This window comes from Papaver somniferum, chromosome 9, assembly GCF_003573695.1.
Source record: "Papaver somniferum cultivar HN1 chromosome 9, ASM357369v1, whole genome shotgun sequence".
NCBI lineage: Eukaryota > Viridiplantae > Streptophyta > Magnoliopsida > Ranunculales > Papaveraceae > Papaver > Papaver somniferum.
In genome coordinates this window covers 35,837,455-35,853,228 of record NC_039366.1, presented here as the reverse complement: position 1 = coordinate 35,853,228, position 15,774 = coordinate 35,837,455, and the positions used below count along the sequence as shown (strand labels likewise).

Here is a 15,774-nt window from a genome sequence, read left to right as displayed (position 1 = left end):
CTCCGATTATCACCACCACCACCATCGCCCACCACCGCCCATTACCACCACCACCACCTCCGATTATCACCACCACCAACCACCGATTACCACCACCACCTCCAATTACCACCACCACCAACCACCACCACCATTATATATATATAGCTTAATTTAAAATATTAACAAAGATATTCTCACAAACCCATTACTTGTAATTCGTTTTTGGTTGAATAAATGAGAAGTAATCATTAAAATGAGTTGAAAATGGAAGTTGTATAGAGGTTTAATGGAGGTTTTTTTTTTCATAGAAAAGTTCGTTTATCACGAATTAATTTTTTCTTAACCGAACTCAGAATTCGGTTGATCCGCAAAAAAATACTTTTAACCAAACTCCTTGTAATAGAACAACACAAGTCCATAAGTTCGGTTCCTTCGCAAAATAAGGATATCACCGAACTTTAGTTTACGAAAATAATGAGAAGTCCACAAGTTCGGTTCGTTCGCAAAAATGTTAAGTTTTCTTTGTAACCGAACTCTACCTTTGAAACTTCATAACCGAACTCTACCTAATTCGCCAAGAAATAAATTTCGTAGTAACCGAACGTTTGCCTAATTGCATATATAAGCCCAGTTCGGTTGATTCCCAAAATATGTTGAAGTTTGCGAACCAACCGAACTTCTGACACTAGGTTACTTTTAACCTGCAGTTCGGTTGGGAACTTGGTTGCGATGAAGTTTGTGAACTAACTGAACACACAAGATGTACCCAAATAAATTGTTAAGTTCAAAGTTCAGTTACTTACCATTTTATCCTAGGTAACCGAACATTACACTGTACAACCAAAACCTCCATTAACGAGCGAGTTCGGTAACCTGCGTGTTTGGAAAACGTAACCGAACTACACTTTCAGGTGTGTTCGGTTACATGTTCTTGACATATGGTAACCGAACTGGCCCAAATCTACATAAATTTTTTTATTTTTTTTGAAAGTTCGGAACAATTCAACCAACATTATCTAAGTTTGAAGCATACCTGGGTACCCAAATACCCTTCCTCCGGTTGTGGTTGGTAAAATTCGTTTTTCATGTTTTCCTTCTTCGTATTCTCTAACTTTACTTTCTCAATAATTCTACTTCTTTAAAAAAAAACCATCTGATTTTTTAATCTCACTAATTATCTTTAACTTAATCATCTCACTAATCATTACACTAACTATTATTAACACTAACTAATCATCACCCAAAATTAATTAGGAGGGTAATTAAGATATTAATATAAATATCTAGATAAGGAATGACCTAAATTTACTTCTAATGTCTTTACCCAAAATAAAATCATGGTCCCAAAAAAACCATGGTCCCCAAAAAATCACTCATTTGTTGGCATGCATCATGGGCCTCTCAATCTCTTAATTCTGATATACCCATCCGAAAAGTCCACTAAGGAGGGCGAAATAGTAAACTTGCGCGAGCCCTAATTTCCCCTGGATTGAATCACAAGTGTAATAGAACCTCCGGCCTCCATTTTTAACTCAGCAGTGCTTCTCTCTTCCCCATGACCCAACCTCGTTTGTTTCCTTTCGCTCTGTGTGTGATCTTCATAGTGATTAGAAAGTGTGGGAGTTCGGAGAAGATCTGATGTGGGTACTATTTTGTGTATTTCATACCCGAATCTCTTGTCCAATTTGATTCATGAACACCCAATGGCGTTCAGGAGGCCATTTCTTGGTATATTGATTTTATCAAATGCACTTCGAAGCTTCAATTGTAAGATTCTTGTTTTCAGATTGATTTTGTTACATTTTTATGATTTTTTACTGTTTATAAGAATCATGCCAGTGACTAGAAAGAGAGAGGGATCTAGTTGGGCACCATAAAATAATTTTATATCTGTTTTATCTCTTGATTAAGAGATGAAGATAATATGAATTAGGTGCCATCTTTTGAATCATAGTAGTAAACCTCGCACGTAAGTTTGGTACCCCCTTTAGCAGTGTATGCAAATCTATGATTCAAAAGTATTAGGTATCTTTTGAATATTTATTCTTCTGTTTTATGATGGATTTCATATTGATTTTATTTTCCCACCGTAATGGAGTCAAAATTACACTTGATATGAGCCCTTGTATATCTATATGCTATATAACTACAGAAATTGTGCCAAATTTTGTTGCTAGAAGATTGCATTTATTGGGTTTGTTGAGTGTGAAGGCTATGTAACCTTTGCAGTTGTTTATACTAATAATGCAGACATTGAACACCAGTTGAGATTTGTGTTTCAATTGATAGCGGCCAGACAACCGTAGGGATCTGGTATCCACAGATAACGAGTTTCATTCAGTCCTGATTTGTCTGCTAACTCTTAGTCACTTTTTATATGGTTTCTTTTTGTTTTTCCGTTATTATAATGTTCTGATGGATAAGAGTTTTGGGTTATTAATTTGGTAAATGGAAAACTCTAGGCTTACCAAGGGCTTGTCTCTTGCGGGAAAACCCGCGGGATTAGCCCTCGGTCAGTCTAGAATCTTTGTTTGCAAAATGCTAGGCTCACTGCCCGCCTGACCTTGGGGTGTATTCATAGGCCAAAAGCCTTCGCTCTGCTAATTCTCGCAGACCAACACTGCCTGTGGTATCCAACCCGCGGTAGGTCTAGCATTGTTGTTTGGATTATTAAGTTTAGCCAATCTTGCTAGACTGATTGTGGGTTGGGTCTCTCAGACAGGACACTGGTGGGAGACTCACTGCCCAAAAAACCCAGCTCCTTTAAATTTATTTTTTTCTTAATTTTTGTGGTATTAATACTGTGTTTGTTATTTTCACTTGGTATCATTTTGTTGGATTCGTTGATTGATATAAGCTTCACATGGAGCTGACGAAAAACCCACCCCCTGCTAGTCTTTGGGAGGTGAATCTCACCGCCCTAGAACTAGCAGGGGTGGGTTTTTAAGCCCATGGGTCCTATTTTTGGGTCACGCGGGACAACACGCTGAACCCAACCTACGGTCCGGAAGATTCAACTCTGAATGCCTGAATGTATTAAATTTTGTATGGAAAAATTGCAGCTAGCATTTTGAGTTCATATCTTCTTCACTTGGATCATTGAAAGACTTCTACCACTAACAACAGTATAGGGTGTTATAATCATTTTGCATGAGAAAGTGAAAGTGCAAGTTAGATTTTCATTTGAATCCACGTGTGGACATGCAATTAATGTACTTGTCTTTGAGGTTACATAAGATATATGATTCCACAATGCTAATGCTAGCAAGATAACAACTAAAGAAAAACATTTCAAAAACTTTATATGAGTTTAACATTGCTAGACAATTATTAGCGTTTTTGTTTTGAATATCTAATATTTTCTTATATTATTTCATTTGATTTTATTTTCCTGCGGTGATCGGGTTTAAATTACAGTTGATATGAACCTATAATGTTTAGTAAATTTCGTAATTATAATAATATCGCATCTGTTGGGTTTGTTGAGTTCAAAGGCCATGTATTCCTTTGCACTTGTGTTAGAGTGGGGCAGAAATTGGAAACCAGTTGAAATTAGTTTCAATTGGTAGCGGCCAGACAACCGTAGGGATGTGGTATCCACAGATAAGGGGTTTAATTCAGTCCCGATTTATCTACTAACTCCATCTCACATTTTCGGAATGCATTTCAGTACTATAGTTCTTCTTTGTGTGTTGGTTTAGTTTTTCCATGATTCCATCACCAAAATGCTACCTTTACCTTGGGCTGTCCCGGGATTTGTCTCGTGGGATCAAACCCTGATCAATCTCACCCGTAAACATACCTCGGGTCTCATTGGTTTTGTCACATGGGATAAACCGTCGGATACAGCCCTCTATCAGGTTAGCAGCGGTGTTTACATTAATATGACGTTTTGATGGATAAGAGAGTTTGGGTTAAACCCAATTATCTGCCAATCTTTGAATCTTAGGGTGAGTGGCCACTCCCTTGGGTCATTTGGAATAACCTGCGAGACCCTTGCCAACCAGAACTGCGGGCTGGTTCTTACAGTGTTCCAAGGGGTGGCCCCGGAGGTCCATAAACCAGCCCCTTGCTACCTGTATATATGTTGGCTTATTTTATAATCGAAGCACTATTCCATCTATTAAATATTGGGCTCATATGTATGTCATCTATAAAGCAAATAGGTCAGCTTGATCCCAACTTTGTGTCGGAAGAAGACTACATGGATTATGCTTCACCAACCCCAGGTAACCCGTATTAATTCCCCCTTTTTTGCTTTCATTAAACTGCTTTTCTAGTCAATTCAATTATTGCTGTTGTTTATCCACTTATACTCATGCTAACATACACTGTTGCTTCTCATAATTTCTCTTAAATCTCAGAATTTCATGTATTATTTTAAGGTTTTCTGATTATTTAATTCTCTTGGAATCCACTGTTTGGCATTATCCATGGTGTTAGTTTATGCATTAAGTAATTTTAACATGGAAGGTTGGCTTTACATCCTCACTGTTCTAGATACGTAGAAGCTTCATTTAATGACATGCTTGTTGGGAACAACCTGTTTTTCCCCTTTGTTATAAATTGCTTCACTTTCATCACATGCTTGTTGGTTATCTTGTAGGTATGCTAATACTCTCACAATTTTAGATTCATATTCACCTTGGTGATAAAATGCGTGCTGATTTACTTTTAGGACAGGCTTGTTAGTATCATAGAACTTTTGAACTGTTGTGTGTTATTTTGGATGATCTTCTTACTTAATTTAGCACCATAATTATACTCTCTTGGAACTGTCAGAGCATTCATTCTAAACCAACATAACCATAGCTGAACAAGTTGTGCCTAGCACATAAACCTGACGTCGTCTTCATTGCTGAATCTAGCCTATAAAAAAGCTAAGCTATAGGGTACTTTCTCTGCTTGTGGCTTTGCGAATTCCTGCGTGTAGGACTTTCAGGGTGTTTTGGGATTGGCTTGTAAATTATGCATCAGCGTAGGAGAATGATTCATAATTATTTCTTATGTCGTAATATGGTCATCCCAAGAAACCTAAAAGGCTAAAGGATTGGCTATTCATTGAGTAAATGGCTGAGGAAGTGACTAGTCCCTCCATTCTTAACTGAGTAGTTCCATGGCTTCTCTCTACCTTTAAATAGTGTGACGGTGAGGGTTCTACCATATAGTTTAATCTTTTAGATTTCTTGATTTTCGCAATATGGGTGCCATCTTCTGGATTTCGTGCCCGAATATTTCTTGGCTTAGATGATCCATGAACACCTAAGGGTGGTGAAGATGCCATTTTGTGGCCGTGGATCATCTCAGGCCAAGGAATGTAGCTTGATATTTTAATTTTTTTTTGCCAAATGCGCTTCGCCTAATACTACGTACAGTTTCACCAACTCTTTCTTTGCTTGTATCACTAATTTTTCCACTTAACCTCGTTCAGTAGATTTAGCTCTTCACTCTCTAGCTTCAATTGAAGTATCTTATTTTCAGATTGATATTCAGTAAAACCCTTGACTTTCTTACATTTTTCTTCTTGGCAGTGATTAGAAAAAGAGAGGGCTCTAGTGGGGCACCATAAAATTTTATCTCTTCATTTCTTGATTAAGAGATGAAGATAATATGAATTAAGTGCCATATTTTGAAACATAGTAGTAAGCCGCCCAATGCAAATTGGTACAATCATATATGTAAATCCATGGTTCAAAAGTATTAGGTATCTTTTGAATATCTATTCTTCTCTTTTATGATGGATTTCAAATTGATTTGATTTTCCCAGCGTGATTGAGTCAAAAATTACACTTTGATATCGCCTTTTGATATCTGTATAACTATAGGGGTTGTGCTAAAATTTTGTGATTCTATGATAATGTTGCATGTATTGAAGGCTACTGTCATCCTTTGCACTTGTGAATACCAAAATGACGCAGAAATTGAAAACCAGCTGAGATTTAATATTGTTGTCAGACTTGTGAACGGGAATGGAAAATTGGTCGCTGCTATGACATGGAAAATGCTTATTAAACTGTTTCGAAGTAATATATGGTGGTAGTAGGAGTTCCGTTTGAAGATTGATACATACTAGGATAATCGGGATGTTAGGGAAGACCCTTTAGCATTGGGATAGGTAACGGGCTAAAATGGGATCCAGCTTTATTTCTCACGAGATTTTGTTCGGGATAAACGGTTGATTGATTTTAGCCCATTTATCTTTCCTAATGATAGAGTGGCTTCCCAAACCTCATTAAATCTTTTCACGTGATAATCCTCAGTGCGTTCTTTAGGGTTGCCTGTAGTTTAAAATGGTGCACGGGTTTTTTGGCTGTTCAATTTGACCTTTCCCACTTGATAGATAGTTAGTTTGAGAGGAAAAGGATTAAAGACCCAAAACAATCAGTTTCGGGTGGGGAGACTACCTGCCATACGATTAACGGGGTGAGCTTTTGTTGCATGGGTCTTATTCTTTGGTCATCCGAGACAACACGCGCAACCCAACCTGAGGTCTAGTATGAGTTCATATCTTCACTCCGAGCATTGAATGACTTCTACCGCTACAACAGTATAGTGAGTCATAATCTATTTTCCATACACATCAATATAAATTGCATGAGAAAATGCAAAATATTTTCATCTGAATCGACATTTTGATATGCATATAGTGTAGTTGCTTTTGAGGTTATTATGATATTTGATACAACAGTGCTAGTTAATCAACAAAAAGAAACATTTTAAAAAACCAACTTCACTAATGTGAATGGTGGGTCTTGCATTCTATGTGAGTTGGTACTCTTTTTGTTTTTTCATTTGTTGTCTGTTAGGATTTATTGTATTTGATACGATTGTTCTCAACCAATGTTACTTAAAGTAATTTAAAGCAAGAATTCTCTTAGTCTACTGAGCAAATGCACAATGTTAAAACCATCCATTCTCCTGTTACCCCCCCCCCCCCCCCCCAAAAAAAAACCAGTCTCTGTAAATCTCAGGGGCCCACCATGTGAGTGGCGGTTTTAATATTGTCTATTTGCTCATGCTCGGTATGTTTAGCAGGACTGCATCTAAAATTTATAATCCACTAGTGTTGTTGTATTTGAACACCCAATCTTCTTCTCTTTTTTTTTCCTGATGATTTCAATTGATTTTATTTTCTTACAGTGAGTGATTTTAAATTATGCTTATGAGCCTATAATGTTTAGTAAATGTTGTAACTAGGGGTACCATATTACTGGGGAGGGTACCAAATCCCATATAGGACAGAGCACTTTCTTGTTTGTCTTATATGGGATTTGGTACCCTCCCTAGTAATCTGGTACCCCCATTAGCAGGCATGCTATAATAATATTGCATGTATTGGGTCTATTGAGTGTGAAAGCTATGTATTCCTTTGCACTTGCGTATACCAATGATTCAGAAATTGGAAACCAGTTGAGATTAGTTTCAATTGGTAGCGACCAGATTTTTCTACTAACTCCGTATCATATTTATGACGAATGCATTTATCAAGTTCTGTAGTTTTTTTTTTTTTGTATCTGTTTGTTTGATGGATATATAAGGTTTTGGATTTACCTTGAAAACAAGTATAGGGTTTTGAATAAGGAAAACGATAGACGACCATGGTGATGTAGTATCCCAACCACGGTTTGTCTCGAGTGAGATAGGGAAGGGTCTCAAGGGCTAACAACCCAGCCCCCTGTTAGTCCTGGGGAGGGTTTAATATCCTCCGTAGGACTAGTAAGGTCTGGATTTGTAGACTGGATTCTTTTCACGTTTCATGGACAAACTGAAAGATCCCTGGATTTTTAGACTGTGGGTTCTTTTCATGTTTCACAGAGCAATTGAAAGATCCAGCTCACAGTCAGTTGGATTATTTGTATTAGCTGGTTTGTCTGTATTATTATTGACAGGTTAGGTATTTTACTACGTCTTCTTGTTAGAATATTGCATTTATTCGGTTTTATTGAGTGTGCTACGTATCCTCCTTTGCACTTCTGTACACCAATCATGAAATTGAAAACCTGTTGATTCGTTTCATTTGCTAGCAGTCAGACAGCCATAGGGATGTTGTACCCACGTACGGGTTTAATTCAGGCGCACCTATTGACTCCGCCGCACATTCACGATGATATTAAACTCATTTTTATGAGCTTTTAGTCTTTTTTCGTATGTTTTGTTTCAGTTTTTTCATTAATTCGGTGTTTTGATGGATAAGACAGTTCCTTAATTCTTAATAGAGGCCTGTGTCCCAGGATTTATTTCCTGAGACACAGCCCAAGGTGAGTTTAGATCATCTTCTGTTAATGTTTGTATAATTGGTGGGTGGGGCATATAGCAGTGTCTTGCGGGATAAATCCTGGGACAAAGCCTCAGTCAATGTATTTTGGGTTATAAATTTGCAAAAGGAAAATTCTAGACTGATCCTAGGCTTGAACCAAGGAGATTTCAAGGGCTTGTTTTCTGTCAATCATTCTAGGGTTCTGTTTGCAAAATGCTAGGCTCGTCGTCCTTAATTTTGCAAATAATCCTGCTAGACAGACTCACTGTGGGTAGTATCCATGGTGTTTCGAGTGTGACAGGTTGAGCCCACGGTCCAAAACCCAGACCCCTGGTTATATTTTGTGCAGTGATTCTGTAAATCCTAAAAGGAAAATGGTTGTGCGGGAAGCCCTTTTAACATTGGGATTGTAAAGGGCTGAAGTGTCCCCCATTCTCTAACTCGAGATGATATCCTAGACTTTCTCTCATAATATTTTCGTATCGAAGATGCTAGTCAGACATTTCGCGAGAAATCTTGTATGAGAGATTTGTTAAAATTATAAACTTGATTTTAGAAGTGTCTAGAATTATCTAGGCCCAACTAGTCTATTGTAGATTAGTCCACAATACTCTAGCCCATCTAGAGGCTTCATGGCTATAAGGGCCCAAGCTTACTAGAATATTCATGAATGTACAAAAGGTTCTAAACTATCTAGAAATATCTAGCACATGTTGTAGTTAGTTGGGATAGATATTTCTCTAGGGAGTTCTAGAGAATTCTTAGGTTGGCTATAAATAGGGAGGTAGTGCAACCAAGTGAAGGTGTAATTGAGTGAAAAACAAAGTTAGTGGTAAGGTGAGAATTAAAGGGAGTGTGTGTAAGAAGTAAGGTCTTGTACCACCAAACAAAGTTTTGAGAGCAATAAAATTTCATTTCTCTTAAACCACAGTTGAGTGTCTGTGAGCCCATTCTCAAATCATTTTCAATACCCATTTAGCCCATTAACTCCAAAATCATTTCCAACAAAGTGGTATCAGAGCCATAGATCCTAATGGCTAGTGAAATGTTTCCGTTTCATGTACCTAAACTCACCAAAGATAACTATGAAAATTGGAGTATCCAAATGAAGGCGTTATTAGGCTCGCAAGATGCATGGGAGATTGTAGAGAAAGGTTATGTTGAACCGGATGATGAAGCGGCGCTTCCGCAAAATGAAAAAGATGCGCTGCGCATTTCAAGAAAGAGAGACGAAGGCTCTCTACCTCATCTATCAAGGAATGGATGAGTCGTCATTCGAGAAGATATCAAGAGCCGCTAATGCAAAGAAAGCGTGGGAGATTTTGCAAAATTCATTCAAAGGCGTGGACAAAGTAAAGAAGGTGCGGTTGCAAACTCTAAGAGGTGAGTTCGAATCTCTCTCCATGAAAGAGTCCGAATTAATATCGGATTATTTTTCAAGAGTTTTAGTTGTTGTTAATCAACTAAGAAGAAATGGCGAGGTCATGGGTGATAGTCGTGTGATTGAAAAAATACTACGGTCACTTGTTCCTAAATTCGACTATATCGTCGTTGCAATCGAGGAGTCCAAAGACGTTGAATCCATGACCGTGGATGAGCTCATGGGATCTCTTCAAGCCCATGAAGAAAGAATGAGAAAGAGAAATAAAGAGGGAGCGGTAGAACAAGTTCTACAAGCTAAGCTTACTTTAAAAGACAAAGGAGAGAGCTCTAGTAATAATGCTAGAGGAAGAGGACGTGGCTACTACGGCGGAAGAGAAAGAGGCAAGCAAAATAACGATGATCAGAGAGGCCAGAGGTCAAGCTCCACAAGAGGTCGTGGTAGAGGAAATAATTCATGGCGCAACAATAATAGGCCAAGGTATGACAAATCTCAAGTCGAATGCTATAATTGTCATAAGCTTGGTCATTATGCTTCGGACTGTCGATCTTCTTCAAATAATGTCGAGGAGAGAGCAAACTACGCTAGTAAAGAAAATCAAGAAGACCAGACCTTGTTGGTGGCATGCAAAGGAGGTGACTATGATGAAAACTGTACATGGGTGCTTGATACGGGAGCAAGCAACCATATGTGCGGCACGAAGGAAAAATTCGTGGAGCTTGATGAATCAGTTTCCGGCAATGTGACGTTTGGAAATGGAGCGAAAACTCCGGTGAGTGGTCTTGGCAAAATTTTGATTCGATTAAAAAATGGAAGCCATCAATTTATTTCTAATGTTTATTATGTCCCTAACGTAAAAATGAATATATTAAGTTTGGGACAACTCTTAGAAAAGGGCTATAGGATGAACATGGAAAACCTTAGTCTTTTCATAAGAGATAGGAGAGGAAAACTAATTGCCAAAGTGCCAATGACGGGAAATAGGATGTTCTATCTGAACATTCAAAATGACATCGCGAGATGTCTGACTGCTTGTGTGAAAGACTCGTCATGGCTCTGGCATCTTAGATATGGACATCTAAATTTTGGAGGATTAAAGTTACTGTCCAAACAAAATATGGTTAGAGGTTTGCCAAGAATAGACCACCCGGATCAATTGTGCGAAGGATGTTTACTTGGAAAACATTTCAGAAAAAGTTTTCCTAAGGAAACACTGACGAGAGCCACAAAGCCACTGGAGTTAGTTCACACGGACGTTTGTGGACCAATAAAGCCAAGCTCGTATGGTGGAAATAACTATTTCCTCATATTTGTCGACGATTTTAGTCGAAAAACATGGGTTTATTTCTTGAAACAAAAATCGGAGGTTTTCTCCAATTTCAAGAAATTTAAATCCATTGTGGAGAAAGAAAGCGGCTTCGAAATTGTGTCTATGAGATCAGATAGAGGAGGTGAATTTACCTCGAAGGAGTTCGAGTCTTACTGTGAAGACAATGGAATCCGTCGGCCTCTTACGGTTCCATATACACCTCAACAAAATGGAGTTGCCGAAAGGAGAAACAGGACAATTCTCAATATGGCTCGGAGTATGTTGAAGACAAAGAGAGTGCCCAGGGAGTTTTGGGCAGAAGCAGTTGACTGTGCGGTTTACCTGATAAACCGATGTCCCACAAAAAGCGTGTGGAACATGACTCCTTTAGAAGCATGGAGCGGAGTGAAACCCGGCGTCTCACACTTACGAGTATTCGGAAGTATCGCATATGCTCATGTGCCGAACCAGCTGAGAACGAAGCTGGATGACAGGAGTGCCAAGTACATATTTATCGGTTATGACTCTAGGTCCAAGGTATACAAGTTGTACGATCCAATCAATAGAAAGGTCATCACAAGCAGAGATGTGGAGTTCGATGAAGAAGGCATCTGGGACTTCGGTGTTCAAGAAAAGGATTACAATTTTCTCCCTATCGTAGAAGAAGAAGAACAACAACCACCGGTACCAGAATCTCCAGCTAATACACCACCTCCGTCTCCTTCAGCGTTGCACCAAAATGATCCATCATCAGCAGATGAAAGCTCAAGCGAGAGGCCCTTACGGACGAGGAGTTTAAATGATATCTACGGAGACAATATATCTCTCTTTTGTCTCTTTGCAGATAGTGAACCAATAACTTTTGACGAAGCCGTGGAAAGTGAAAAATGGAGAAAGGCGATGAATGAAGAAATTAAGGCTATTGAGAAGAATAGCACCTGGGAGCTTGTAACACTTCCGAAAGGACAAAGAGCAATTGGAGTAAAGTGGGTGTACAAAGCCAAGAAAAACGCAAAAGGGGAGGTTGAAAGATACAAGGCAAGATTGGTAGTAAAAGGATATAACCAAAGAGAGGGCATCGACTATGATGAGGTATTTGCTCCTGTTGCTCGTCTTGAAACTATAAGATTAATTATCTCTCTAGCTGCCCAGAATAGATGGAAAGTCCATCAAATGGACGTCAAGTCTGCCTTTCTAAATGGGCATCTTGAAGAGACGGTATACGTCGAGCAGCCGCCGGGGTACGAAGTAAAAGGACAAGAAAATAAAGTCCTGAAGTTGAAAAAGGCTTTATACGGCCTAAAACAAGCGCCGAGAGCATGGTATATCAGAATCGACAAGTACTTCCAAGAAAATAATTTTAAGAAATGCCCACATGAACATGCTCTCTATGTGAAGGTGGATGAAAAGGGAAATATGTTGCTCGTCTGCCTATATGTGGATGATTTGATCTTTACCGGCAATAATCCTACAATGTTCGAGGAGTTCAAGAAAACGATGACGAGAGAATTTGAGATGACGGACATTGGTCTTATGTCATACTATCTCGGGCTTGAAGTAAAACAACAAGAAAATGGAATATTTATATCTCAAGAAGGATATGCGAAGGAAATCCTTAAGAGATTTAAAATGGAGGAGTGTAATCCGGCAATTACTCCCGTGGAATGCGGAATCAAGCTATCAAAGATCGATGAAGGAGAGAAGGTCAATCCGACTCTTTACAAGAGCCTTGTTGGAAGCTTGAGATACTTAACTTGTACAAGGCCAGATATTCTCTACGGAGTAGGACTAATCAGTCGCTGCATGGAAGCACCTACGGTTACCCATATGAAGACTGCCAAGAGAATTCTGCGCTACTTAAAAGGTACGCTTGATTTCGGTTTATTTTACTCGTCGTCAGACAAGTACAAACTCGTTGGATACAGCGACAGTGATTGGGCCGGAGATTTAGATGAAAGGAAAAGTACTACTGGTTTTGTATTTTTCCTCGGAGATACAGGCTTCACTTGGAGTTCGAAGAAGCAACCGATCGTCACGCTCTCCACTTGCGAAGCTGAGTACGTCGCAGCAGCATCGTGTGTTTGTCACGCGATATGGCTAAGGAGTTTAATGAATGAACTTAAAATGGAGCAGGAAGAACCGACTACAGTATTTGTGGACAACAAGTCAGCAATAGCTTTAGCAAAGAATCCAGTGTTCCACGACCGCAGCAAGCACATCGACACACGGTACCATTTTATCCGAGAGTGCATATCGGAGAATAAGGTACAACTGAAATATACAAAGTCTCAAGACCAAGTTGCGGACATATTCACGAAACCTCTAAAGCATGAGGTCTTCGTCAGATTGCGAGAAATTCTTGGAGTTACTTCAAATCAAGTTTAAGGGTGGCTGTTAAAATTATAAACTTGATTTTAGAAGTGTCTAGAATTATCTAGGCCCAACTAGTCTATTGTAGATTAGTCCACAATACTCTAGCCCATCTAGAGGCTTCATGGCTATAAGGGCCCAAGCTTACTAGAATATTCATGAATGTACAAAAGGTTCTAAACTATCTAGAAATATCTAGCACATGTTGTAGTTAGTTGGGATAGATATTTCTCTAGGGAGTTCTAGAGAATTCTTAGGTTGGCTATAAATAGGGAGGTAGTGCAACCAAGTGAAGGTGTAATTGAGTGAAAAACAAAGTTAGTGGTAAGGTGAGAATTAAAGGGAGTGTGTGTAAGAAGTAAGGTCTTGTACCACCAAACAAAGTTTTGAGAGCAATAAAATTTCATTTCTCTTAAACCACAGTTGAGTGTCTGTGAGCCCATTCTCAAATCATTTTCAATACCCATTTAGCTCATTAACTCCAAAATCATTTCCAACAAGATTGGTGAGGATCACTAATGCCCATTACGATCCCAATGATATAATAGCTTCCCAAACCCTTGTTGGATCTCCTTACGAGATTTTCTCGGGATTTAATGTGGTCGTATTATGTATGTAGCTACGATCCTTAATTTTGTATAATGGTGTTTTTCTTTCCTATTTTTCAAGAAGAATGGAAAAATTTATTGATATGAACATGACATGGAACTGAGTAAAGTATACTGTGTCGAAAGAATATTTTGCTACAGAATGAGTTTAATATAGTTCTAAGACGGTTTAGTTTAGCCTTTTCCAGCTTAAAGAAATTTATGTTCTAGAAAAAAAACTTTACAAACCTTACTGTGGGAGTCAAGTCTTTAGATATATGAACCAATAGTATGCAACTGTCGCTATGCACCGAGAATGAAGAAGAATTAATTGAGGCCAAGGCAGAGAATCGAGAAACGGGAAGCAGATGAAGGAACCATTATTGATCCCAAACTACTTATAAATCCTAGTCCATTCAATTGACATTACTGCTGTCATTTATCCACTTACTCTCACTGTTGCTTCTCATATTTCTTTCAATTCTGAATTTCATATATGATTATATGGTTTTCTGTGGCATTATCCATGGTGTTAGTTTATATGATTCTCCAACACAATTATTACTTGTGTCATAGATACTGTGTCACAGACTCTCACCAACTTAACTAGAAAGCCTTCACTATTCCCTCCTTTCCAAACTCAGTTTTTCTACAGACTACAGCTTCTCTCTACCTCAAAGTTTCTGTCATCCAACCTTGTTTTTCTTTCATCTTTCAATGTGTGATCTTCACAGTGATCAAAAAGTGTGACGGCCGGTGAGGGTTCTATCATATAGTTTAATCACTTAGATGGTTCTATCATATAGTTTAATCACTTAGATTTCGTGATTTGAGAATATGTGTGCCATCTTCTAGATTTCATGCCCAAATATTTCTTGGCGGAAATGATCCAAGAACACCTTAGGGTGGCGAAGAGGCCATTATGTGGCCGTGGATCATCTCAGGCAAAGGAATGTAGGTTTGATATTTAATTTTTTGTCAAATGCACTTCGGCTAATACTACATACACTTTCACCAACTCTTTCCTCTTTCCTGGATTGTATCACTACTTTTTCTCACTTAACCTCATTTAGTAGATTTGGCTCTCACTCTTTAGCTTCAATTGAAGTATCTTGTTTTCAGATTGGTTTTCAGCAAGAACCTTGATATTCTTACATTTTTCTGATTTTTTCTTCTATGTTTGTGATTCTTGGCAGTGATTTGAAACAGAGGGATCTCTTTGGTTTCTTAATTAAGAGATCACTCCTCCCCTGTATCCCTAGATACAAAGCAGAGAAGAGAAGAATGTCAGCACCTTTCTCACCTTTTACAAATTTAGCAAGAAATGGAGACTGTAGTAGGTGTGCTGCAACCAGGACCTTTGGGTATTATTGAACACAAGTTCTCCGCAGAAGAAGTACGTCAAGCAAAGTTGCTTACTTGGAGAAGAGTAACCCAATTGTGAAGGATTATATTGATATATGAAAAAAGTGCTTATCTGTTTGCTTCCCCCCCCCCCCCCCCCCCCCCCCCCCCCCCCCCCCCCCCCCCCCCCTTTTTCTGGTTTTGATTACAGGCTTTATATGAAACGCATGAAGCCATGAAATGGTGCTGTCAAATATCCGCTATACACTCTATGATATTGATAGTATTATTTGGATCAGTAGTTGCTTGAAAATATTTTTGTGCTTCAGAAAAAAGAGAAGAAATATGTATCATCCTTAGCAGTTGTGTCTACAAAAATGATGCAGAAATCGAAAAACAGTAGAGATTTGTGTTTCAATTATTAGCGGCCAGGAACCAGTTTAGATTGTTATTGTTATGATTGCTGTGGACCAGTTTTTCTTGATCGCTGTTAGCATGTGCCTTGCAGTGAAAGAACTTAATATTGTTGTCAATATTAATAAAG

General features: G+C 38.6%; 1 long non-coding RNA gene and 1 pseudogene across 1 annotated transcript; both read left to right on the top strand.

The window, feature by feature from the left end:
• Window positions 1-1,509: 1,509 nt before the first annotated feature.
• On the top strand, window positions 1,510-15,291 carry LOC113310679. Its single transcript, XR_003341316.1, has 3 exons — window positions 1,510-1,749; window positions 4,142-4,211; window positions 15,083-15,291. It is a non-coding gene; the product is annotated as an uncharacterized LOC113310679 (long non-coding RNA).
• Window positions 3,483-3,636, top strand: LOC113314669 (annotated as a pseudogene).
• Window positions 15,292-15,774: the final 483 nt, after the last annotated feature.